Below are 24,339 nucleotides of genomic sequence, written 5' to 3'. Positions count from 1 at the left end.
GGTTTGAATGCTTTGCAAAGCTCATCCTGTCACAAAGTCACTATGGTAGTCATGATACCACCTACACAAGACCTGCATTAACAACAGGGAAAAAGTAATGTCATCAAAATAGAAGAGATGCTAGTTGGATTGAAAACTCGGTGAAGAGGATGTCTTCCTTTCTTACACACATCTGACTAAGTCCCCAGACTAGTAATTCAGCATGTCACCTTCAGAAATGTGGCCTTTCAACAGGTCATAAAGGTCGTATTGAGGCAATTGTGATGATTAGAGACAAAGTCACATGTACCCCAGGCTGTCCTCTACCTCACTATGCAGGGTGCCCTGAACGCCTTACCCTCCATGCTCAAGTGCTGGGAAGACAGGCCCATGCCACCATGTCCAGTTTACATAGTGCTGGGGATTGAGCCCATGATTTGCACACACTGGGCAGGCACACTACCAGCAGAACTTCATGCCCAACCCCAATTGTTATTTCATAATGAAAATTGAAAGTGGCATTCATGCTGGGAAAAGAGGCACATGACTTTAATCCCAAAATTCAGGAGACCATATCAAGCCAATACTTCCACTTGTATAAAAAAATGGCCATCTGGGTGGTGGAGAATGGTTTAGTGGATAAGTTGCTTGCCTACAAAGCCAAATGAACCGAGGTTCGATTCCCCTTAAAGCCATATGCCCATGGTGGCACATGCATCTGGAGTTCCTTTGCAACAGCTGGCGTGCCCACTCTCTTGTTGCCTATCTGCTTCTTGCTCACGCACACTCTCAAATAAAAAAATTTCAAAACAAAACCACATCAGTTTGTTGGTGTGGTGGTTTGATTCAGGTGTCCTCCATAAACTTCGGTATTTTGAATACTACTCTCCCCAGCTGATGGCAATTGGAAATTAAAGATCTATTGAAAATCATTCTGTATGCTCTTGAATCATAATAGATCTTAGGAAATGTATGTTTTCTCATTATTTCCTAGGGATCCCCCTGCAAATGGAAGAGTTGACTAAGACAGTTTCCTTTTAAAGTGACAACTCCGGTATGAAACAAGCAAGTGAAGAAATGGACAACAGGTGGGCAAATGGCGCGTGCCTCTAAGCCCAGCTCCTAGGAAGACTGAGACGGGAGAGTCGTTTGAGCCCAGCAGTTTGAGATCAGACACATCTTGAAGAATCAACCTTTTTTTGTAAAAGAACAGAGCAATAAATTCTTAAAACTAAAAGTTCTGCTAAGTTATTCATTGGTACATAGTGACTTTGAAAAGGATCCCAACACTAACAAAACAGAAATTAGATTTTGGTTTTGATTCTCTCTCCCTCTGTCTGTCTGTCTCTCTCTTTCTTTCTCTCTCTCTTTTTTTTTTTTTTTTTTTTTTGTGTGTGTGTGTGTGTGTGTGTGTGTGTGTCAAGCCCAACTGTTGCAGTCCAGTTCTCATTGCTGGTAAAAATCACCCATCCAAGAGCAGCTTCTGGGAAAAAGAGGTTGATTTTGTCATACAGGCTCGAGGGACAGCTCCCCAATGGCAGCGGAAAATGATGGCATGAGCAGAGGGTGGACATCACCCCCTGGCCTACATAAGTGGAAAATAGCAACAGGAGAGTGTGCCAAACACTGGCAAGGGGAAACTGGCTACAACACCCATAAGCCTGCCCCCAACAGCACACTGCCTGTAGGAGGCATAAATTTCTGCTTGTCATCAGCTGGGGAGACTAGCATTCAGAATACCTATGTTTATGGTGGACACCTGAATGAAACCACCACTTTCACCTTTAGCCCACATAAACTGATAACCAAAAACAATGTAAAATTCAATGTATTCATTCCAACTTTAAAAGACCCCATGGCTTTTCTCTGTTCCAATGCTATTCGTGTATACCCATAGTCCAAGATCTTTTAACTGAGCCATAATACCAAAAAATAACCTCAAAAAACCATAATGGCACAGAATAAACATTCACACTGCAAAAAATGGCAGGCATAGTAAAGAAATATTCCACCAATACAAGATTTAAAACAACCAGGGCAAATATCAAACTGTGTAACTCCAAGTCCAACAACTCCAGCCAGTGACAAATCTCCATGTCTGATAATTCTAACCAGCAGCAAGTCTCTGGTATTCCAATTCTGACCCTCCAGCTAGGCTACTCACAGATCTGGAAAACTTCACAGGGGCCGGCAGCTCCTTAGTAGCGATCTCGTGGTCCCTGCATTTAAACCTGGTCTCCAGTACAACTTATGGTTCACCCACATGGGGTCTCCATGCAGGGATGCAGCAAACCTGCTTCACACTGCCCATGGCCATTTCCAAACACAAGACTGTGTTGGAAACTCAATGACCCTCTCGTTACTGCATTTCTAATACTCCATAATACCAGGTAGGGTGCCAATTTATTAATTCAGGGGGGAATACAGCAGACTTGGAAGAATACGCACGGGGGCTGGAGAGATGGCTTAGCAGTTAAGTGCTTGCCTGTGAAGCCTAAGGACCCCGGTTCGAGGCTCAATTCTCCAGGACCCACGTTACCCAGATGCACAAGGGGGCGCACGCGTCTGGAGTTCCTTTGCAGTGGCTGGAGGCCCTGGCGCGCTCATTCTCTCTCTCTCTCTGCCTCTTTCTCTCTCACTCTCTCTCAAATGAATAAATGAAGAATAGGACACTCCTTGAGCACTCAGAGCCCTTCCAAAGAGTGTCCATTCTTCCTGTTGGCCCAGTGTAGGTCAGCTGGCCAGGTCTCAAAGGTTGTAATTTCTCAACTGCAGCTGAATGGGCTGCAGTTCACCACAAAAGTTTTCTTTCGGTGCTATATCCTTCTGCTCACACCAGTTCATTTCTACATAAACAACCCTGCACAACTTCTCAGGACACTGGCATAAGAGCATGCTTCTCTCAGAAACTGCTAGCCCAGTCTAGGCAAAGTTCCTCACCCTCATAAGCTAAACCTGACAGTGCATAGTTCTTACTGCATTGAGGTCTTTCAACTCTGACAAGAATAGTCCACCAAACTGTACTTACAGCACCGCAAACTATCTCTTAGGTCAAGGTTTCAAGTCCTTCTACATTCCTCTTGAAAATCTGCTCCAAAACGCCAAAACCACACGGTCAGGTGCTGGAAGCAATCCCATTCCTTGATTCCACTTTACTTTTGCAGTCAGTTTCTCATTGCTGGTAGAAATCACCCAACCAAGAGAAGCTTCTGGGAAAAAGAGATTAATTTTGTATTACATGCTCGAGGGCCAGCTCAACAATGCCAGTGGAAAACGATGACATGAGCAGAAGGTGGACATCATTCCCTGGCCAACTAATGGGGGACAATAGCAGCAGGAGAGTGTGCCAAACACTGGCAAGGGGAAACTGGCTATAACACCCATAAGCCCGCCCCCTATAACACACTGCCTCCAGTAGGCTTTAATTTCCAATTGTCATCAGCTGGGGAGACTAGCATTTAGAATACCTAAACTTATGGGGGACACCTGAATCAACCACCACACCAAGAGACTGGCCACTTTTTGAAATTATTTTTCTTTATTTGAGAGAGTGAGAGAGAGGCAGATAGACAGCAAGAGAGTGGGCACGCCAGCCACTGCAAAGGAACTCCAGATGCATGTGCCACCGTGTACATAAGGCTTTATGTGGATCCTGGGGTATTGAACCTCACTTTCTTTGGCTTTGCAGGCAAGTGCCTTAACCGCTAACCCATTTCTCTATCCCCCAGACTCACCTTTTCTAATGTGAGAGAGGGCGAATTGGCTTGTCAGGCCTCCTGTGTCATTGAACTCCACGTGTGTGCCATCTTGTGTGCATGTGCAACCACGTGTGCTTCGTCACCTTCTGTGCCTGGCTGACATCGGAACCGCAGACTGGAACATGGGTGCATAGGATTAAGCCACCTCTCCAAACCTTGCTTGTTTTTTCAAGGTAGTGTCTCTAGCCCAGGCTGGCCTCAAACTCACAGCAATCCTACAGCTGACTCCTCAATTCTGGGGTTAGAACATGTGCCTCCTTTCCCAGCACCAATGCCACTTTCAGCTGTAATTATGACAGAACAAGTGGGTTGGACATGAAGCCCCGGTGGAAGTGTGTCTGCCCAGTGTGCGAAATCCTGGGCTCCATCTCCAGCACTGCGAAAACTGGACGTGGTGGCATGCGCCTGTCTTCCCATCACTTGGAGATGTAAGGTAAGGAGTTCAGGGCACCCTACATAGTGAGGTAGAGGACAGCCTGGGGTACATGTGACTTTGTCTCAGATCATCACAGTCACCTCAATGTGACCCTTATTACCTGTGCAAAAGTCTCATTTCTGCAGGTGACCTTGAAATTGTCTTATCTTGTGCATCTGGCTTCTGTGGGACCTGGAGAGTTGAACAAAGGTTTGCAGGCAATTCCCTTACCTACTAAGCCATCTCTGCAACCCAGTCTGTTTATTTGCTTTATCTTTTATTTTTTGGTTTTTCAAGATAGGGTTTCATTCTCATCCAGACTGACCTGGAATTCACTATGTAGCTTCAGGGTGGCCTTGAACTCAAGGCTCTGCCTCTCAGGGCTGGGCAGGGATTAAAGACTTGTATGGCCACACCTGGCTTGTTTTTTTTTTTTTTTTTTTTTTGGCCAGCTCTGTTTTTGATTTTTGTTTTATTTATTTATTTATTTATTTGAGAGATAAAGGCAGATAGAGAATGGGTGCAAGAGGGCTTCTAAATGCTGCAAATGAACTGCATGCACCACTTTGTGCATCTGGCTTTATGTGGGTACGAGGGAATCGAACCTGGGTCCTTTGGCTTCACCAGCAAACACCTTAACTGCTAAGCCATCTCTCCAGCCCTGTTTTTGTTTTGAGATAGGGTCTCTCTCTAGCCCAGGCTAACCTGGAACTCACTGTGTAGTCCCCGGCTGGCTGTAAACATAACCTACCTCTACCTCTCCTCTGGAAGTAAAGGCATGTGCCACCACATTTGGCCAAACTTTTCTGTTGTTGTTGTTTTACTGGTGGGTGGCAGTATTTCTTTTGGTTTTTTTAAATTTTCTTTACTTTTTTTTTTTTTTTTTTTTTTTTGAGGTAGGCTGTCACTCTCGCCTAGGTTGACCTGGAATTAACTATGTAGTCTCAGGGTGGGTCGAACTCACAGTGCTCCTCCTATCTCTGCCTCCCCAGTGCTGGGATTAAAGGCGTGTGCCACCACACTGGCTGGTATTTTTTTTATATTTGAAACGTTAAAGTCAGTTTATTAAGTTCAACAATGAAAACTATCAGAAGAATATTCTCCTGAAATTTTTTTTTTTCTTAGAAAGAAAGAAAGGAAAATCAAAAACCTTTCAGCACCACCACAGATGCTACGGTGGTGAAGCCTCTCTGGAATCGGGCCACTCAGTCAGAGTCGCTCGTTGGGTCGGCAGCAGGGTCGCCTGGGTCCTCATCGTCCTCCAGCTCCAAGTCGTCCGTCTCCTGGAACAAGGACTCGTCCACTTCCACATTGTGTCCAGCATCCTCCAAGAACTGCATGTCACATGTGTCAAGATTATGATCTGTTTCAAACAGCTGTGTTCCACTTAATTTATTTTTGCCTGCTTATTCCTCTTCTTTCATCCGTTTCTTTTTAATTTCTAGGAGTTCTGCATCAAACTAGGCCTTCAATTTAAGAAATTTTCAATTGTAACAGGAGTACCATGGAATAATTTCTTTTCTGCTTCTTCCGCTTCTTTTTCTTTCTGTTTCTTTTCTTCTTCTCTTCTAGTTTTTATCTGGTCTACAATTTCATTTAATTTTTCGTGCACAGCTGTCACTAGGGTGAAGATCATCACCATGCCAAGATTCTCCTCAGACTGCAATGCCAACAACTTCCACATGTCTGAGACATCATTATCTTCTAGATTTTCCTGGCAGAATATTTCATAAAGGGGAGCTTCATCTGGATATGTCTCACTGTAGGTAAACTTAAGGGTAGTCTGGACAGTTTCTTCATTTTCTCCAGCTTCAGATGTCACTGTCATGGTGAAGCTGGGTGGATGTTCTGATAATACTGTGAACGAGTCAGGGTAGATGGCCTCCAGAGCCTCGAGCTCGTTGCGCTGCTCCTCACCCTAATCCTTCATCGTGGCCAGCGCTGCTGCCCATGGATCGGCCGGACTCCCTGGCCGCTTTTGTTAGTTCCTGTATTCATTGAGGGAAGAACAGAGCCAAGGAAAGACACCCACACGGCTAAAGAGCCCGTGTGTGGAGGGCCTGGGGGGAAAAAGTGTGGAAAGAAAAATGAAAGTTTTAGGAGCTCCTGCCTTGTGGGGAGCTGCAGGGAATTAAGGAGCCCATGTGGACAGTAAGGGGCCTCCCTGCTGGGCCTGGGCCCAGCTGAGGGAAAAACTCACCCACAGCTGGGTGGTCATTGCTGTATTGGTTTTTTTTGAGTTAGGGTTTCATTCTAGTTCAGGCTGACCTGAAATTCACTATGTACATCCAGGGTGGCTTTGAACTCAAGGCAAGCCTGCCACCTGTGCCTCTCTAGTGCGGGGATTAAAGGTGTGTGTAACCACACCCAGTTTTTTTTTTTTGTTTTTATTTTTGAGAGAGGGAGAATGGGAACACCAGGGCCTCTCTTTCACCTTTTAGCAGTTGTGAAGACCAGATGCGTGTGCCACCTTGTGTGCATGTGTGACGCTGCATGCTTGCATCACTGTGCATCTGGCTGTGTGGGACCTGGAGTGTCTTAACTGCTAAGCCATCTCTCCAGTCCTTTTAAACTTTGTTTTAAAAAAAAAATTGTATTCATTTCAGTTATTTCCAAGGAGAGAGAGGGGAGAATGGGCACTCCAGGACCTCAAGCCACTGCAAATGAACTCCAGATACATGCACCACTTTGTGTATGTGGCTTTACATTGGTACTGGGGAATCAAACCCCGGTCATTATCCTTTGCAGGCAAGTGCCTTGAACCTGAGCCATCGCTCCAGCCCTAGTGGGATTTTGCTGTTTTTATTGATTTTGTTTTTTTTTTTTAATTTTTATTTATTTATTTATTTTATTTATTTATTTGAGAGTGACAGACACAGAGAGAAAGACAGATAGAGGGAGAGAGAGAGAGAATGGGCGCGCCAGGGCTTCCAGCCTCTGCAAACGAACTCCAGACGCGTGTGCCCCCTTGTGCATCTGGCTTACGTGGGACCTGGAGAATCAAACCTGGGTCCTTAGGCTTTGCAGGCAAGCACCTTAATTGTGAAGCCATCTCTCCAGCCCATGACCTGGAGATTTAGAATTCACATAAATTGTTCAAGAAAGGTAAAGCAGATGATCATTTGAAAGGGCTTTGGCCAAGAGCTAGGAAAAGAAACACTTTGGCACTGACTAATGATGGTGTGAAGTGAGTGGCCCATGCCTAGAATAGGAAGCTAAGGCAAGACGACTGCCTGAGATTGAGGCCAGCCTGGGCTACAGAGTGTGTGTGTCTCTCTGCCTCATACATACACACTAACAAATATAAACACAGGCAGTGTGCACGCGAGAGAGAGAGAGAAAAAGAGAGAGAGAGAGAATGGGCACACCAGGGCCTCCAACCACTGTAATCAAATTCAAGATGTATGTGGCCCCATGTGCATCTGGCTTACATGGGTCCTGGAGAGTCGAATCAGGATTCTCTGGCTTTGCAGGCAAATGCCTTAAATGCTAAACCATCTCTCCAGCCCTGTGGCGCATGCTTTTAATCCAAGCACTTAGGAGGCAGAGGTAGGAGGATCACTGTAAGTTCAAGGCCCACCTGAGAAACATAGTGAATCCCGGGCCAGCCTGGGCTAGAGTGAGACCCTACCTTGAAAAACCAAAAGTCAAAAGAAAAAGAAAAAGAAAGAAAGTCAAAAAAATATTGACTAAACTACAAATTTAAACTATTATTTTAATTTTAAGATTTTGCTTTTTATTTTTAAACAGGGTCTCACTGAGCTTCCCAGGTTGGCCTTGTACTTGCTCTGTAGCCTAGCAGACCTCTATCTTTGTGATCTCCTGCCTCAGCCTCCCAAGTAGCTGGGGTTATAGGCCTGTGCTTTTAGATCCACGTAATGCTATATATTTGAGGCAAAACTCAAGTGTTTAAGATAAATTCATAAAGTGTCTTTTCTTCTTTAGGGTAACCTTCAGTTGCTGCAGAACTGCCTTGCAGTTTTAAATGGAGACACATCAGGGCTGGAGAGATGGCTTAGCGGTTAAGTGCTTGCCTGTGAAGCCTAAGGACCCCGGTTCAAGGCTCGGTTCCCCAGGTCCCACGTTAGCCAGATGCACAAGGGGGTGCACGCCTTTGGAGTTCGTTGTGGGGTGTTGTGAGGATTAATAAATGTTGGTACTGTGCTTTGGAAATGTGAAGGTCTGTGTAAGTGCTAAGAAACAGCAAGTCCAGAGCCAAAAGCTGGATTTCTCCACTGTCGTGTTACAAGATGCCGTCTTCTGGGGAAGGAGGTGGAACGTATCATAAATTTCATGAGAAACTTTTGGAGGCAGCACATCAGAGACTGGCAAGTGCTTCATGTATACTTTTTTTTTTTCCCCTAAGGTAGGGTCTCACTCTAGCCCAGGCCGACCTAGAATTTACTATGTTGTCTCAGGGTGGCCTCAAACTCATAGCAATGTTCCTACCTCTGCCTCCCAAGTGCTGGGATTAAAGGCGTGTGTCGCCACACCTGGCCTGATGTATACATTACTAAGTGCACTCACTACACGTGGCCTTAACCCTAACAAAGACTGCAGATAATGTGCTGCTCTGTCAAGCACAGTCTGCCTCTAGCTCACTGCTGTTGAATAGTCCCTGATAGAAATAGCTGCTCTAATCCAGGCATGGTGGCACATGCCTTTAATCCCACTACTTGGGAGGTAGAAGTAGGATCACTGAGTTCAAGGCCATGGTGAGACTACATAGTAAATTCCAGGTCAGCCTGGGCTAGAGTGAGATCCTACCTAAAAAAAAAAGCTCTGGGCTTGGAGAGATGGCTCAGTGGTGAAAGGCACACCCCAAGCTTGCTCGGGGAGTTCAGGTCCCCGGCACTCCCGTAAAGCCTGACGCAGTGGCTCATACATTCAAATCCCACTGTACCTACAACAATGGGAGGTAGAGTCAGAACCTCAAAGCTTGTGGGCCAGCTAGTCTGGCCTTCATAGCTTTTAACAAGAGACCCTGTCTATCTCAGAGAGGACCAACATTCCAAAGTTTTCCACTCACTTCCCCATAGGTAGTGTGGAATGATAAACACCAATTTTAAAGCAAACCTGGAGAGATGGCTTTGTTCTTAAAGGCACTTGCTTGCAAAGTTGTCCCCAGTTCAATTCTCCAGTACCCAAGCCAGATGCACCAAGCTGTGCATACGTGTCAAGTTCATCTGCACTGGCAAGAGCCCCTAGCATGCGTGGTGGCGCTTTAATCCCAGGCAAGAGATAGGAGGATCGCTGTGAGTTCAAGGCCAGCCTTAGACTACATGGTGAACTCCAGGTCAGCCAGGGCTAGAGTGAGATCCTACCTCGGAAGAAAGTATAACTGCATGTTGATTGCATATGGAGACAAAAGAAATTCTGTATTCAAACAAAATGGCAAATGTCTTGGGGTACAGCTGGTACAGCATGGTTTTACCTAGTAGGAAGCCATGGTAAGGAGCTAAGGAATCGGAGGAGGCAGAGGTAGGAGGTCACCATGAGTTCGAGGCCAGCCTGAGATGACAGATTGAATTCCAGATCAGCCTGGGTGACAGTGAGACTCTACTGCTCAAAAGGAAAGAGAAAGTCCTAAGAACAGCATGAGATACTTGGCTAATCGGAAGGGTCATCGTTGTGGGGCCACCACGCCCTGCATTTTTTATTTTATTTATTATTTTTTTTGCTGAACACAAATCAGATCCTTGTCTGTGGGTCCACAGACGCTGGCCAGATCCTTGTCGGGTGGGCGGGTTTTCTTGGAGGGGCGTGGTGTATGCAGATTAGGAAGAGCGCAGAGGATGCAGGTCTCCGTGGTCGCGGGCCTCCGCGTCCTGCCTGGACGAGATGAGGCGGAACGAGGGCTTTGGCGGGTGTGGAGTGAGACCAGAGCTCGGGAGTGTGCGTTGAGAAGTGGCGTGCGGACGACCTGACCGGTGGACCGTGAATTTGGAGGGCCGCGGGTGGCGTGGTGAGCGTGCGTGCGGGAAGAGCAAGTCGCGCTTACTAGGCAGGGGAGATTTCATGACCTCGAAGATCGTCTTCCCAATGTGAGGCTTATGCGTTGCATTCAGGTTATGCTGACCCTTGCGATTTCCCTGGATACAGGAAACTGGGCTGTATAATTTATCCCATTGGGGTACTGGTTTCTGCTCAGATCATGTGCATAGGCAGGTTGGTCTTAGGTACCATGAACTGCGCTCAGTTGAGGCTGGAGAAAAGCAGGTGTGCTACGCCTTGTGATGGCCGTTGTTGTTATTGTTACTTGGGAAAAACTGAAAAGTATGGCTCCTACCTAGTGCAAAAGAACTCATGCTGAACCTCTATAGGTCATCAATCCAGCGCATTGTTTTATTTTAAATTGTTATGTGTTGGAGAGATCAGTTAAGGCCCCTAAAACTTAAGGACCCAGGTGCAGTTCCCCACGACCCATGTAAACCAGATGGCCAAGGTAGTGCATTCCTTTGGAGTTTGCATTGTCTACAGGCCCTAGCACGCCCATTCTCTCTCAAATAAATAAATAGGTATGTATGTTTGTATATATGTGTGTGTGTATATATATATATATATATAAAAATGTTGAAGTGGTGCACGCTTTAGTCCCAACACTACTGAGGCAGCGACGAGTCACCTTGAGTTGGAGGACCCCTGAGATGACATAATGAGCTTCAGGTCAGCCTGGGTTAGAGTGAGTTCCCACCTTGACAAAAACAAAACAGTGAATTTAAGGTCAGGTTTGCGCTCTTTCCTGGTTTAGCTGTTTGAAGACAAAGTCTATTTTAGGTTAGGACGATTATGTAGTAACACAAAGGGTTAGGGTTAGTGGGTTGCAGGAATTTCTCCGTTTTATTCTCTGCGTTCCCCGTGTTCATCAGTTACCCTTGTGTACTAATGAACACTTTTAACAGTTGTGCTGTGGTCTGGGTAGTAAGTCGCCTATTTTTATTTTATTTTATTAAGATCTCAATTTATAACCTATGTATACATAACCAAACACAGATAAAGAGAGAACGGGCATGACAAAGCCACTTTCTGTATCAGGCTTTTAAGTGAGCAGTGGAAAATTGAACCCAGGCAGACATTGGCCTTTAATACCTGAGCCATTTCTTCAGACCTCTTTTTTTTTTTTTTTTCCTGATGTAGGGTCTCACTCTACCCTAGGCTGACCTGAAATTCAGTATGTATTCTCAGGCTGAACTCGAAAGCACCTCTGCCTCCAGAGTGATGACACAGACTAAAGGCCTGTGCTACCCCACCAGGCTTCAAGCATTACTTTGTTTGTTTAATCTTTTCGTTGGTGCACTCTTCTTGTCCCTTATTATTATTTTTTTTTTATTGTTTGTTTTGTTATTTCGAGATAAGGTCTCACTCTAGCCCAGGCTGTCCTGGAATTCACTATGTAGGCTAAGGATGTTTTTGAATTTATGGCAATCCTCCTACCTCTGCCTCCCAACTACTGGGATTAAAGGCATGCACCACCATACCTGGCCTTGTCCCTCATTTTGCATAAAAGTCTGCTGAGGGGCAAATTCACCACTGCAGTCTCAAGCCTGAAAGGGCCTTGCAATCTCTTCACTGCTTGACCCCAATAAAGCAGTCTGTAGCCATTTGCTGTGTGGTTTCATGTCTCATTCATGTCACCCTAGTTGGTTCTGATCAACTCAGATCTAACAAGGCGTAGAGTGAGTTCAGGACCACCCTGGGCTACAGAGTGAGTTCCAGACCAGCCTGGGCTGGAGTGAGATCCTACCTCAAGACAAAAAAAAAAAAAAAAAAAAAAAAGCCTTTGTGTGGCTGGGAGGCCATAGACTCTAGAAAAGAAGCTATAATTGATGTTTGGCTGAATGGATACGGTATGCCTATCAAACTGCTTTCTCTAATGTTTTATTTATTTATTCATTCATTTCAGAGAGATTGACAGAGACAAAGAATTAATGGGCATGCCAGGGCCTCTTAGCTACTGTAAGCAAACTCCAGACACATAAACCGCCTTGTGCATGGGAATTGAACCTGGGTCCTTAGGCTTTGCAGGTAAGCACTTTAACTGCTAAGCCATCTCTTCAGCCCCAAACTGCTTTCTAAATATTCATTTTTTATTATATATCAAATATTAGTGCTGCTTCCAGCTCTGGTCAGTTTCTTTTTGTAGTTGGCAACAATTAGTGGGGAGACTCAAAACACGGTAAAGTCCTGAAATGAAGTGACTGTGGGCCGGGTGTGGTGGTGCACACCTTCAATCCCAGCACTTGGGAGGCAGGGGTAGAAGGATCGCGGTGAGTTCAAGGCCACCCTGAGACTACATTGTGAATTGCAGGTCAGCCTTGGCTACAGTGAGACCTTCCCTCGAAAAGTCAAAAATAAATAAAATAAAACTAAGGCCTGGCATGGTTGAACATGCCTTTATTCCCAGAATTTGGGATTAAAGGGGTGCGCACCACGTCCACCTGAAACTATGATTGAATCTCCGACTAAGGAAAGCCTCCCCAGAGGTAAACCGACACAGCTGAATTCCTGCAGAGCTGTTGGTCTCAACGTGGATCTTGTTAGAAAATCTTCCCACTCCTGCTAAGGCTGGACCGAAAAGGGAACAAAATGTAACTCAACAGGAAGGAAACAAGGAAATAGATCCCTAAGATAACACAACTACCAGTAGCTAAATACGTCTGTTCATTAGCAGACCAGGGCAGGGTGAAAACGCAATCCTCCACTACCACAAATTATGCACTTGAGTTTAGATGGCAGTGACCTTGGGATGACTCAGGAGACACCATGATGCAGAGAAGTGACAGGGGAGTGCTCAGCACTGAAATATCTCAATCACACCTTCCATGGTTCAGGGTCCATTGTGGAAGAGGTGTCGGAAAGAATGTAAGAGCCAAAGGAAGGGCAGGACTCCTTACAGCGTGCTCCTCCAGACACAAAATGGCCTAGATATCCATGACCTCACAGTGCCTGACACTACTTGCACAAGACTATCAATCATAACAGGAAGAAAAGATATATGACATCAAAATAAAAGAGACTGAGAGGGGGAAGGGATATGATGGAGAGTGGAGTTTGAAGGGGGAAAGTGGGGGGAGGGAGGGGCTTACCATAGTGCCCCAGCCAGCAGGGAGTTAAACAAGGACCCGAGGGGAAATTAACCTGGATGAGAGACAAGAGACACAAAGAAGGAGACCAAGTCTACAGTCTGATCCAAGTCTCAAATTTATTCAGGCAAGCACAAGCTTATATACAGGAAACAAAACTTTCTCAACAATGCCTATGTGCCTAAAGTCTACTCCACAAATGCCTCTGTATCTGAAGTCTGTTCACCAAGGCCGTACGATAAGGCGTCTGTGCCAGGATATCCAAGACCAGCTACAGTTCACACGGTCAAAGAACAGCTACAGCTCCCGACATCTCCCCCTTCTTTATTTATTAAAAGAAGCGACTGTGCCTGTCTTAGGTTGTCAGAGGCAGAAAAACATCCTTACCCTTCATTGGACAAACATATTATCCTTCAATATGTGCCCTGAGGTTGGATACCTCCTCCCCCCATCTTACCCATTTCTGGCTACCAGCCAGACAAAATTCAGGGAGAAATAGGATGAAGTCTGAGGGAGCCAAGGACGTACTCTCTCTCTCTCTCTCTCTCTCTCTCTCTCTCTCTCTCTCTCTCTGTCTCTCTCTCTCTCTCTCTCTCTCTCTATATATATATATATATATATATATATATATATATATATATATATTTTTTTTTTTTTTTTTTTTTTTTTTGGTTTTTCGAGGTAGGGTCTCATTTTGGCTCAGGCTGACCTGGAATTCACTATGTAGTCTCAGGGTGGCCTCGAACGCTCAGTGATCCTCCTACCTCTGCCTCCCGAGTGCTGGGATTAAAGGCGTGCGCCGGCGTGCTCTATATTGCATACCTCTGACCTCTGTGCGAACATTCACAATAGACTTCATTAGACATTTGAGGAAAATAGGCAATAGGCATAAGAGAAGCAGAAAGCAAACTCCCACAGCTGCAAAGCTGCCTATCTATGAACTAAAAGAGTTCCAACCAGGCAACACAGACTTAATTCCAGCAAGTAAATCATTAGAAGCCTTGGTGGCATTAAAATCAACATGACTGTTCTGTATAGCTAGAATTTCTGAATGTAAACTAACCAAATCTAACGAAATGTTATCATGGTGACAAATTTCTTCCAAGTGCATTTTGACCTTTACCCAATTTTCATAACTAGCATTGTAAGTTTTAGAGGTGATGCAGATCCATTGGTAATCTGTATGGCATTCCAATCAAGCTCTGTAATTTTATTTGAGGAACTTTAAACAAATTTATTTTAAGCAAACTGTATGACCACAGGAACACAAGGTGTAGACAGTCTATTCCCCCTGTATTTCTCCCTCTCATGAGAAGACACTCTAACTGCTTTAGGGGACTGGGTCAAAGACATCAGTTAGATCATTTACTATTTCCTGCTGAATGGGACACAAAGTGAGGACTTGTTGCAGTTAGAGAGTCTCTCTCAGAGAAGGGAACTACTTTAATGGACCCCAGAGTGTAGGCAGATAGTCTTGAAAGAGAACAATGGAAAGAAAGTATAAAAGTAAGGAGTTAATGAGAAGTGAGCACACAGCAAACTGGTCTTTTTGGAGGTCAAGGGAATCCAGGTAGACAGGCTTGGATCATCTCAGGACCAGCTGAGGATGAGCTGGCTGAGATTTTCTTTGAGAACCGTTCATTAAATGGCACAGTAGTATTTAACATGGCTTGTAAAACAGATGAGATGTTAGGAGCATTATCAGAAACATATACACAACATTTAATCTTGATAATAAAGAGTTATTGGGTGCTATTAAAGGCTATACAAATATATATATATATTTGGTCTCAGAACTTATTTATATATTTTAGATTTGAAAATAACCCTTTGAACATCTATAGTTGTTTTTCTTTATTATAGAATTAGAACTATGGGGAAAAGATGTCTTAATGTTTGTTTGTTTCCCCTCTTGAAAAGCTCTTGTGTTACTTAGTAGGCCATTCATATATCTAAGGTATTTTTTATCTTTGGTTATACATTTCTTTCTGAGTGTTTAAGGCCATGCAGATAGCCAAAAGTTAATTATGGGTTAATTTTGGAGGTCATTAATGGCTCTCCAAACAGACTTTAGGGACACAGGAGTAGCCCCATAGCTTATTGGTGTCTTTTGACTGTTAGGATGAGTCAGGGCCATGCTGGCCAAGTAGTTTTCCCTTCTTTGGGAAGTCAGGAGGACTGACTGCTCCTCAATTGTGACTCTCCTGTTTCACATTGTACACCAGTTTTGTTTGGGTCTCCATATCCTCCCTGCTCAGGAAGACAGGTGACTTACCAGGGGGCCAGTGTAGAAGTGTCCCATCATCTCCAGTGGCCTCATGACATGTGATCACAGGCCAAAATATTGACACTTTTTACTCTGACGATTCCAATTGGCTTTGGCTTCTACATAGGTGATTAACACACTTAGAAAGGAAGTTACACCAGCCTGGATGTATGTACATATACAGCACATTTAATTACTGAAATAGACATAGTTAAAGAATGGCATAAGGGCTTCTAAAATCATTCTGTCCTATCTTTAAAATTTTTGTTGTACTGTGGCAGCATAAGCCACATATCTGAGGTATAGAAAGTAGGCACATCTCACATTTAAAATATCTAACATTTATAAATATAGGCAGAACCCGTTACCAGTCTTGAAAACAGTACCAGTTGATTTATACACTTAACTAATTTGACCGAGAAACTATCAGAAAAGGACAAGTAAGACAGTATAAAGTTTTAGCACCTGTGTGAAAATATCTTTGATTAGTTCAGATACCTGTGTGGGTACAAATTACCAGAGAATATTGGAAACAGAACCATGGAGCTTGAATTTTTTTTTTTTTTTTTAGATGAGGACCATTGTTTGAGCATGAGGCTGTACCCTAAAGTAGGGAATATGTCTTAAGGGTTGATTTTGTTATAAGCACTGGAGTTAAGATGCTAAAATTGAGACAGTTACTTTACATACAATAGAGTAGACTCTGGTCTTTTCTGAGCCAAATCAGCTAGCTAAATATTAATATAACCCTTGATAAATCTTTTTGAAAGAAAAAACATTGTTTGACAACCAATGATTTTATCTTAAACTTGATAGCTATTTATTTCATGTATCACAGAAATTTTTATTGACATAAAACAATTTTGTGTTTTACTCATGACTTAAATTTGATTAAGATTAAGCAAGCTATCCCAATATATTTTAGCCTGAAAATTTCTTTTTTTTTTCTTTTTACATCTGCACACCTTTATTTACATAAACCGTCTGATCTAAGTACCACTCAAAAGGCATTTTTAAAAAATTTATTTATGACTTCCCGTTAAGATGGCGGCGTAGGTACCACGCCAAAACAGCCTGGGGGGGGAAGACCAAAAAAAAACTCAGCAAAATACACACTTTTACTAAAAAGTGAGGTGTATAGGAAGTTGAGGCGGCAGCGGAGAAGTGGAAGAGTTATAGAGCATCCAGAGCCTGCACAGGCGGGAACAGCGGCTCCGGGGCGGCTCAGCTACCCGCCGCAACCGCGGAGCGGCAGAAAACCGCCGGACTCTCGGCTCGAGCCGCAGGACAAGCCAGGTGCGGGATTTTCCCCTCACACCGCGCTCTCCGCAACTCGGGAAACGTGAGGGGAGAGTGGCAGCGAGCAACGGAGGGAGGAGCAGACCGCGAGGTAAAAGCACACGATACAACCAGAACAGCCGCGGCTTCCTCCCCTCCCCTGCCGCCTGAACCCAGCTCCAGCGAACACAGCAGCAGCCCGGGACCCGGCCACGCCAACTTGGGCTGACGGCGGGACCCAAGCAGGAGCAGAATTTGGCAGCAACTTCAGCGGCTCCAGCACCGGTACCAGTGGCCCCAGCAGCAGCGGACCCAGGAGAGCAGCGGCTTCGGGGTGAGCAGCAGCGGTGGACACGACAACGGCAGCTTCAGCAGTGGTGGGGGCTCCGGCGGTGGCACCTACAACAGCTGCAGAGGTGGCGGCAGCGGCTCAGTTTGCCCCGTAGGAAAAGCAAGTGCCCAGCTCCAGAAATCAGAACAGCAGCCCGACGACCCAGGCAGCAACTTGACTGAGACCACAATCACCCAAGGTAACTGGGATTGCACCAGGGAAGGGTCTCACCTGGTCACAAGCTGACTTGGATACCTCAACAGACCAGAAATCTAAACCTCTTTGTTGATAGAGGATCTGGTCATTATAATAACTACTCTTGCATACATACTCGGGGCTGTTTTTGATGGAATGGGTACAGTGTTTAGCTAAATTTTAGAATCTACCAGTATATTATTCCACTCAGCCTGCTTGAATACTCCTATAGCAGGGAAACTCAACCCCTAAGAACATCTTTGTAGATACTTTGAGAGTCTTAAGAGCCACACCTAATACCTTAAGGTCCTACCCTGAAAATATTTTACACCAAATCAATTGATACAGCTAAGAATACACAGCTAGCTAGAAAATCCAAGCTTTAACTTAATCCAAGATGCAAAAATATATACATTATAACACAAGAAACACTAAAAAGCAAGACGATATAAATCCACCTAAAAGTATTAATGCATCAGAAATGTCCTCCAGTGAGAAAGAGTTAGAGGAAATGCCTGAGAAAGAGTTCAAAAGAATAATTATAAATATGTTCAAAGAGGTCAAAGAACACATGAAAACAATCAAAGAAGAAATCAAAGAGGAAATCAAAGAGGAAATCAAAGGAATCAAAGAAGAGGCAGGACACCAATTTAATGAAATAAAGAAGGCAATACAAGACATAAATAGAGAAATAGAAATAATAAAGAAAAACCAGTCAGAATTACTAGCAATGAAGAACACAGTTAATGAAATAAAAAACTCTGTAGAAAATCTCACCAGTAGGATGGATGAGGGAGAGGACAGAATATCTAAGCTAGAAGATCAGGTGGCAGACCTAATGCAGTCCAACAAAGAGAAAGACAAACTTATAGAAAAGTATGAGTGGGAATTTCAAGATATTCGGGACACTATGAAAAGATCCAATATAAGAATTCAGGGCATAGTAGAAGGAGAAGAATTCCACTCCAGAGGCATAGTAGGCATCTTCAACAAAATCATAGAGGAAAATTTTCCCCAAATTGGGAAAGAGGTGCCAATACAGATACAGGAAGCCTTTAGAACCCCAGCCAGACAAAACCCAGAAAGAAACTCTCCTCGCCACATTATACTCAAACTTCCAAACACACAAACCAAAGAAAAAATATTGAAAGCAGTTAGAGAGAAAAATCAAGTTACCTACAAAAGCAAGCCCATCAGGATTACAGCAGATTATTCAACACAAACTTTTAAAGCCAGAAGGGCCTGGAGTGATATATTCCAAGTTCTGAAAGATAACAACTGTCAACCAAGGTTACTTTATCCTGCAAAGTTATCCATCCAAATAGATGGAGAAATAAAGACATTCCATGACAAAAGCAGGTTAAAGGAATATCTGAAGACAAAACCAGCTCTACAGAAAATACTTGATAGAATCCTCCATGCTGAACAAAAGGAAAAGCACACATATAAGGAACCTAGAAAAAACCAGCCATACTCAAATACCAGTTAACAGAAGAGAGCACAGGTAGAACCAGTAACACACACACACACACACAAAAATGGCAAACATAAATACACACCTTTCAATAATATCTCTTAATATCAACGGTCTCAATGCCCCAACGAAAAGACATAGATTTGCAGACTGGGTTAAAAAGCAGGATCCTACAATTTGTTGTCTTCAAGAAACTCACCTTTCTACAAAGGATAGACATTATCTTAGGGTGAAAGGTTGGAAGACGGTGTTTCAAGCAAATGGGCCTAGAAAACAAGCAGGGGTTGCTATCCTAATATCAGACAGGGTGGACTTTAGTCCGAAGTTAGTCAAAAAAGATAAGGAAGGTCACTTTATATTGATTAAGGGCACACTCCAACAGGAGGACATTACAATCCTAAACATATATGCACCTAACATGGGGGCTCCCAAATTCGTCAAACAAACACTATTAGAACTAAGGTCACAGATAACACCAAACACGGTGGTGGTGGGTGACTTTAACACCCCACTCTCATCAATTGACAGGTCATCCAGGGAAAGAATAAACAGAGAGGCATCTGGACTAAATGAGGTCATAGAAGATATGGACCTAACAGATATACAGGACATTTCATCCAAAGGCTGCAGAATATACATTCTTTTCAGCAGCACATGGAACATTCTCTAAAATAGACCATATATTAGGACACAAAGCAAATCTTAACAAATTCAGGAAAATTGAAATAATTCCTTGCATTCTATCTGACCACAATGGAATTAAACTACAAATCAGTAGCAAGAAAGGCTATAGAGCATACACAAAATCATGGAAGCTAAACAATACACTACTAAATGATGAGTGGGTCAATGAAGAAATCAAAAAGGAAATCAAAAAATTTATAGAGTCAAATGATAATGAGAACACAACATACCAAAATCTCTGGGACACAATGAAGGCAGTTCTAAGAGGTAAATTTATAGCCTTAAGTGCCTATATTAAGAAATTAGAAAGGTCGCAAGTAAACGACCTAATGCTTCGCCTTAAAGCCTTGGAAAAAGAAGAACAAGGCAAACCAAAAAGTAGTAGACGGGAAGAAATAATAAAGATTAGGGCAGAAATTAATGAAATAGAAACAAAAAGAACAATCCAAAGAATTAATGAAACAAAGAGTTGGTTCTTTGAAAGGATAAACAAGATTGATAAACCCTTAGCAAATCTGACCAAAAGAAAGAGAGAAGAGACACAAATTAATAAAATCAGAGATGAACAAGGTAACATCACAACAGATTCCAGAGAAATTCAAAAAATTATAGGGACATACTATAAAAGCATATATTCCACAAAGTATGAAAATCTGAAAGAAATGGATGATTTCCTTGATCTATATGACCTACCTAAATTAAATCAAAATGAGATTAATCACTTCAATAGACCTATAACAACCATGGAGATCCGAACAGTTATCAATAATCTCCCAACTAAAAAAAGCCCAGGCCCGGATGGATTCACTGCTGAATTTTACCAGACTTTTAAGGAAGAGCTAACACCATTGCTTCTTAAGCTTTTCCAGGAAATAGAAAAAGAAGGAATCCTACCAAACTCCTTCTATGAGGCCAGCATCACCCTGATACCAAAACCAGGCAAAGATAGAACAAAAAAAGAAAATTACAGACCAATCTCCCTCATGAACATAGATGCAAAAATTCTCAACAAAATATTGGCAAACCGAATACAAGAGTTTATCAAAAAGATCATTCACCCTGACCAAGTAGGCTTTATCCCAGAGATGCAGGGATGGTTCAACATACGCAAATCTATAAATGTAATACATTACATAAATGGGTTGAAGGACAAAAATCACATGATCATCTCATTAGATGCAGAGAAAGCATTTGACAAAATCCAACATCCCTTCATGATAAAAGTCCTACAGAGACTGGGAATAGAAGGAACATATCTCAATATAATAAAGGCTATTTATGACAAGCCTACAGCCAACATATTACTAAATGGGGAAAAACTGGAAGCTTTTCCACTAAAATCAGGAACAAGACAAGGGTGTCCACTGTCTCCACTTCTATTTAATATAGTTTTGGAAGTCTTAGCCATAGCAATAAGGCAAGAGACACACATAAAAGGGATACAAATTGGAAAGGAAGAAATCAAGCTATCATTATTTGCAGATGACATGATTCTATACATAAAGGACCCTAAAGACTCTACTAGCAAGCTGTTAGAGCTAATCAAAACCTACAGCAATGTAGCAGGATACAAAATAAATACACAGAAATCAGTAGCCTTCATATATGCTAACAACAAACACACAGAGGATGAAATCAGAGAATCACTCCCATTCACAATTGCATCAAAAAAAATAAAATACCTTGGAATAAACCTAACTAAGGAAGTAAAGAATCTATACAATGAGAACTTTAAGACACTCAAGCGAGAAATTGCAGAAGACACTAGAAATTGGAGAAACATCCCTTGTTCCTGGCTTGGAAGAATCAATATCGTGAAAATGGCAATCTTACCTAAAGCAATCTACACATTTAATGCAATCCCTATCAAAATTCCAAAGGCTTTCTTCATGGAAATAGAAAAAACAATCCAAAAATTCATTTGGAATCATAAAAAACCTCGAATATCTAAAATAATACTGAGCAACAAAAAAGAGGCTGGTGGTATCACCATACCTGATTTTAACCTATACTACAGAGCCATAGTAACAAAAACAGCATGGTACTGTCACAAAAACAGACATGTAGATCAGTGGAACAGAATAGAGGACCCAGATGTAAGCCCAAGTAGCTATAGCCACCTGATATTCGATAAAAATGCCAAAAATACTCATTGGAGAAGAGACAGCCTCTTCAGCAAATGGTGTTTTGAAAACTGGATAAATATCTGCAGAAGGATGAAAATAGATTCTTCTCTCTCGCCATGCACAAGAATTAAGTCCAAATGGATTAAAGACCTTAACATCAGACCGGAAACTTTGAAACTGCTAGAGGAAAAAGTAGGGGAAACCCTCCAACATATTGGTCTTGGCAAAGACTTTCTAAATACAACCCCAATTGCTCAGGCAATAAAACCACAGATTAACCACTGGGACCTAATGAAATTACAAAGATTTTGCACCGCAAAGGACACAGTGAAAAAAGCAAAGAGGCAACCTACAGAATGGGAAAAAATCTTCGCCAGCTATATATCTGATAAAGGATTAATATCTAGGATATACAAAGAACTCAAAAAGTTAACTAATAAGGAATCAAACAGGCCAATCAAAAAATGGGCTAAGGAGCTAAATAGAGAGTTCTCAAAGGAAGAAATACGAATGGCATATAAGCACCTAAAAAAATGTTCTACATCACTAGTCATCAGGGAAATGCAGATTAAAACTACATTGAGATTCCATCTCACTCCTGTCAGATTGGCCACCATCATGAAAACAAATGATCATAAATGTTGGCGGGGATGTGGAAAAAAAGGAACCCTTCTGCACTGCTGGTGGGAATGCAATCTGGTCCAGCCATTGTGGAAAACAGTGTGGAGGTTCCTAAAGCAGCTAGAGATTGATCTACCATATGACCCAGCTATAGCACTCCTAGGCATATATCCAAAGGATTCATCTCATTTCCTTAGAAGTACATGCTCAACCATGTTTATTGCTGCTCAATTTATAATAGCTGGGAAATGGAACCAGCCTAGATGTCCCTCAACAGATGAGTGGATAATGAAGATGTGGTACATTTATACAATGGAGTTCTACTCAGCGGTAAAGAAAAATGAAGTTATGAAATTTGCAGAAAAATGGATGGACCTGGAAAGTATTATACTAAGTCAGGTAACCCAGGCCCAGAAAGCCAAGCGCCACATGTTCTCTCTCATATGGGGATCCTAGCTACAGATGACTGGGCTTCTGTGTGAGAATGAAAATACTTAGTAGCAGAGGCCAGTAAGTTGAAAAGGAGACATAAAGGGTGGAGAAAGGAAGGGAGGAGGATACTTAATAGGTTGATATTGTATATATGTAATTACAATGATTGTAATGGGGAGGTAATATGATTGAGAATGGAATTTCAAACGGGAAAGTGTGGGGGTGGGGAGGGAGGGAATTACCATGGGATATATTTTATAATCATGGAAAATGTTAATAAAAATTAAAAAAAAATTTATTTATTTATTTATTTGAGAGCAATAGACACAGAGAGAAAGACAGATAGGGGGAGAGAGAGAGAATGGGCATGCCAGGGCTTCCAGCCTCTCCCAACGAACTCCCGACGCATGTGCCCCTTTGTGCATCTGGCTAACGTGGGACCTGGGGAACTGAGCCTCGAATCGGGTTCCTTAGGCTTCACAGGCAAGCACTTAACTGCTAAGCCATCTCTCCAGCCCTCAAAAGACATTTTTAACAAGCACTCTATGTCCCAGCATTGAAAAATTCCTTCTCAGTTCCTTCAATTAATTAATCTCACCCCATCATTAACCATCATTCTTATAAGGCTATTAAAAAATTACAGCAAATTGACTAATCCTATTACTAAAAAGAAAGTAGTCTTAATACAATTTTATGTCATTAACACCAATAACACACTTGGAAATGATTTTATTAGGAGTAACTAAGGCAAATTGTATTGTTATCTTGAGGCAGGCTTGCTTAGAATTCAGATCAGTTGCCTCCTCCTTCTAGGTAGCAGGACATTACAGTCGTTTTAAAAATATCTGACAAGTTATAAGTTACCTCTTCAGAGGGAGTTGTGTTGTTTTTATTTATTTATTTAAATTTTTGTGTTCACTTTTATTTATTTATTTGAGACTGACAGAGACAGAAAGAGGCATATATATATATATGGAGAGAGAGAGAAAGAGAGAGAGAGAGAGAGAATGGGCACACCAGGGCTTCCAGCCACTGCAAACGAACTCCAGACGTGTGCACAACCTTGTATCTTGTGCATCTGGCTAACATGGATCCCGGAGAATGGAGCCTTGATCCGGGGTCTTTAGGCTTCACAGGCAAGTGCTTAACTGCTAAGCCATCTCTCCAGCCCTGTGTTGTTTTTATCAATCCTCTATATACGGTGAAGTTGATCTAGAACAAATATGGCAAATTCACTCCTGCAAAATACATTTAACTTTTCCTTTTTAATTTCTGTGCTTAGGTCTTTGATTTCCTTGAAATGGTTCTCTAGAAGAGAAAGGGATGTCACATGCATCCATCTCATCTCTTTAGTTAACAGTCACAAACATGACTACTAGCAGGCACAATGAGCACACATAGACACATACACCCTGTGGTAGTTTGATTCAGGTGTCCCCCATAAACTTAGGTGTTGTGAATGCTAGCTCCCCAGCTGATGGATATTTGGGAACTAATGCCTCCTGGAGGGAGTGTATTGTTGGGGGCGGGCTTATGGGTATTAATGCCAGTTTCCCCTTGCCAGTGTTTGACACACCCTCCTGTTGCTGTGGTCCAGAGGGTGATATCCACACTCTGCTCATGCCATTGTTTCCCCCTGCCATCGTGGAGCTTCCCCTTTAGCCTGTAAGCCAAAATAAGTCTCTTTTTCCCAGAAG

At 42.8% G+C, this 24,339-nt stretch overlaps 1 non-coding gene and 1 pseudogene across 1 annotated transcript; one reads left to right on the top strand and one right to left on the bottom strand.

Annotated features, from left to right (window-relative positions):
• Positions 1 to 5,357: 5,357 nt before the first annotated feature.
• LOC123462104 lies at positions 5,358 to 6,082 on the bottom strand (annotated as a pseudogene).
• A 4,063-nt stretch (positions 6,083 to 10,145) lies between these two features.
• LOC123462370 lies at positions 10,146 to 10,309 on the top strand. The gene has a single exon (XR_006638200.1). It is a non-coding gene; the product is annotated as a U1 spliceosomal RNA (small nuclear RNA).
• Positions 10,310 to 24,339: the final 14,030 nt, after the last annotated feature.

This window comes from Jaculus jaculus, chromosome 7 (genome assembly GCF_020740685.1).
Source record: "Jaculus jaculus isolate mJacJac1 chromosome 7, mJacJac1.mat.Y.cur, whole genome shotgun sequence".
Taxonomy (NCBI): Eukaryota; Metazoa; Chordata; class Mammalia; order Rodentia; family Dipodidae; genus Jaculus; species Jaculus jaculus.
The sequence above is the reverse complement of the archived record's forward strand: the minus strand, read 5'-3'. Positions and strand labels throughout refer to the sequence as shown.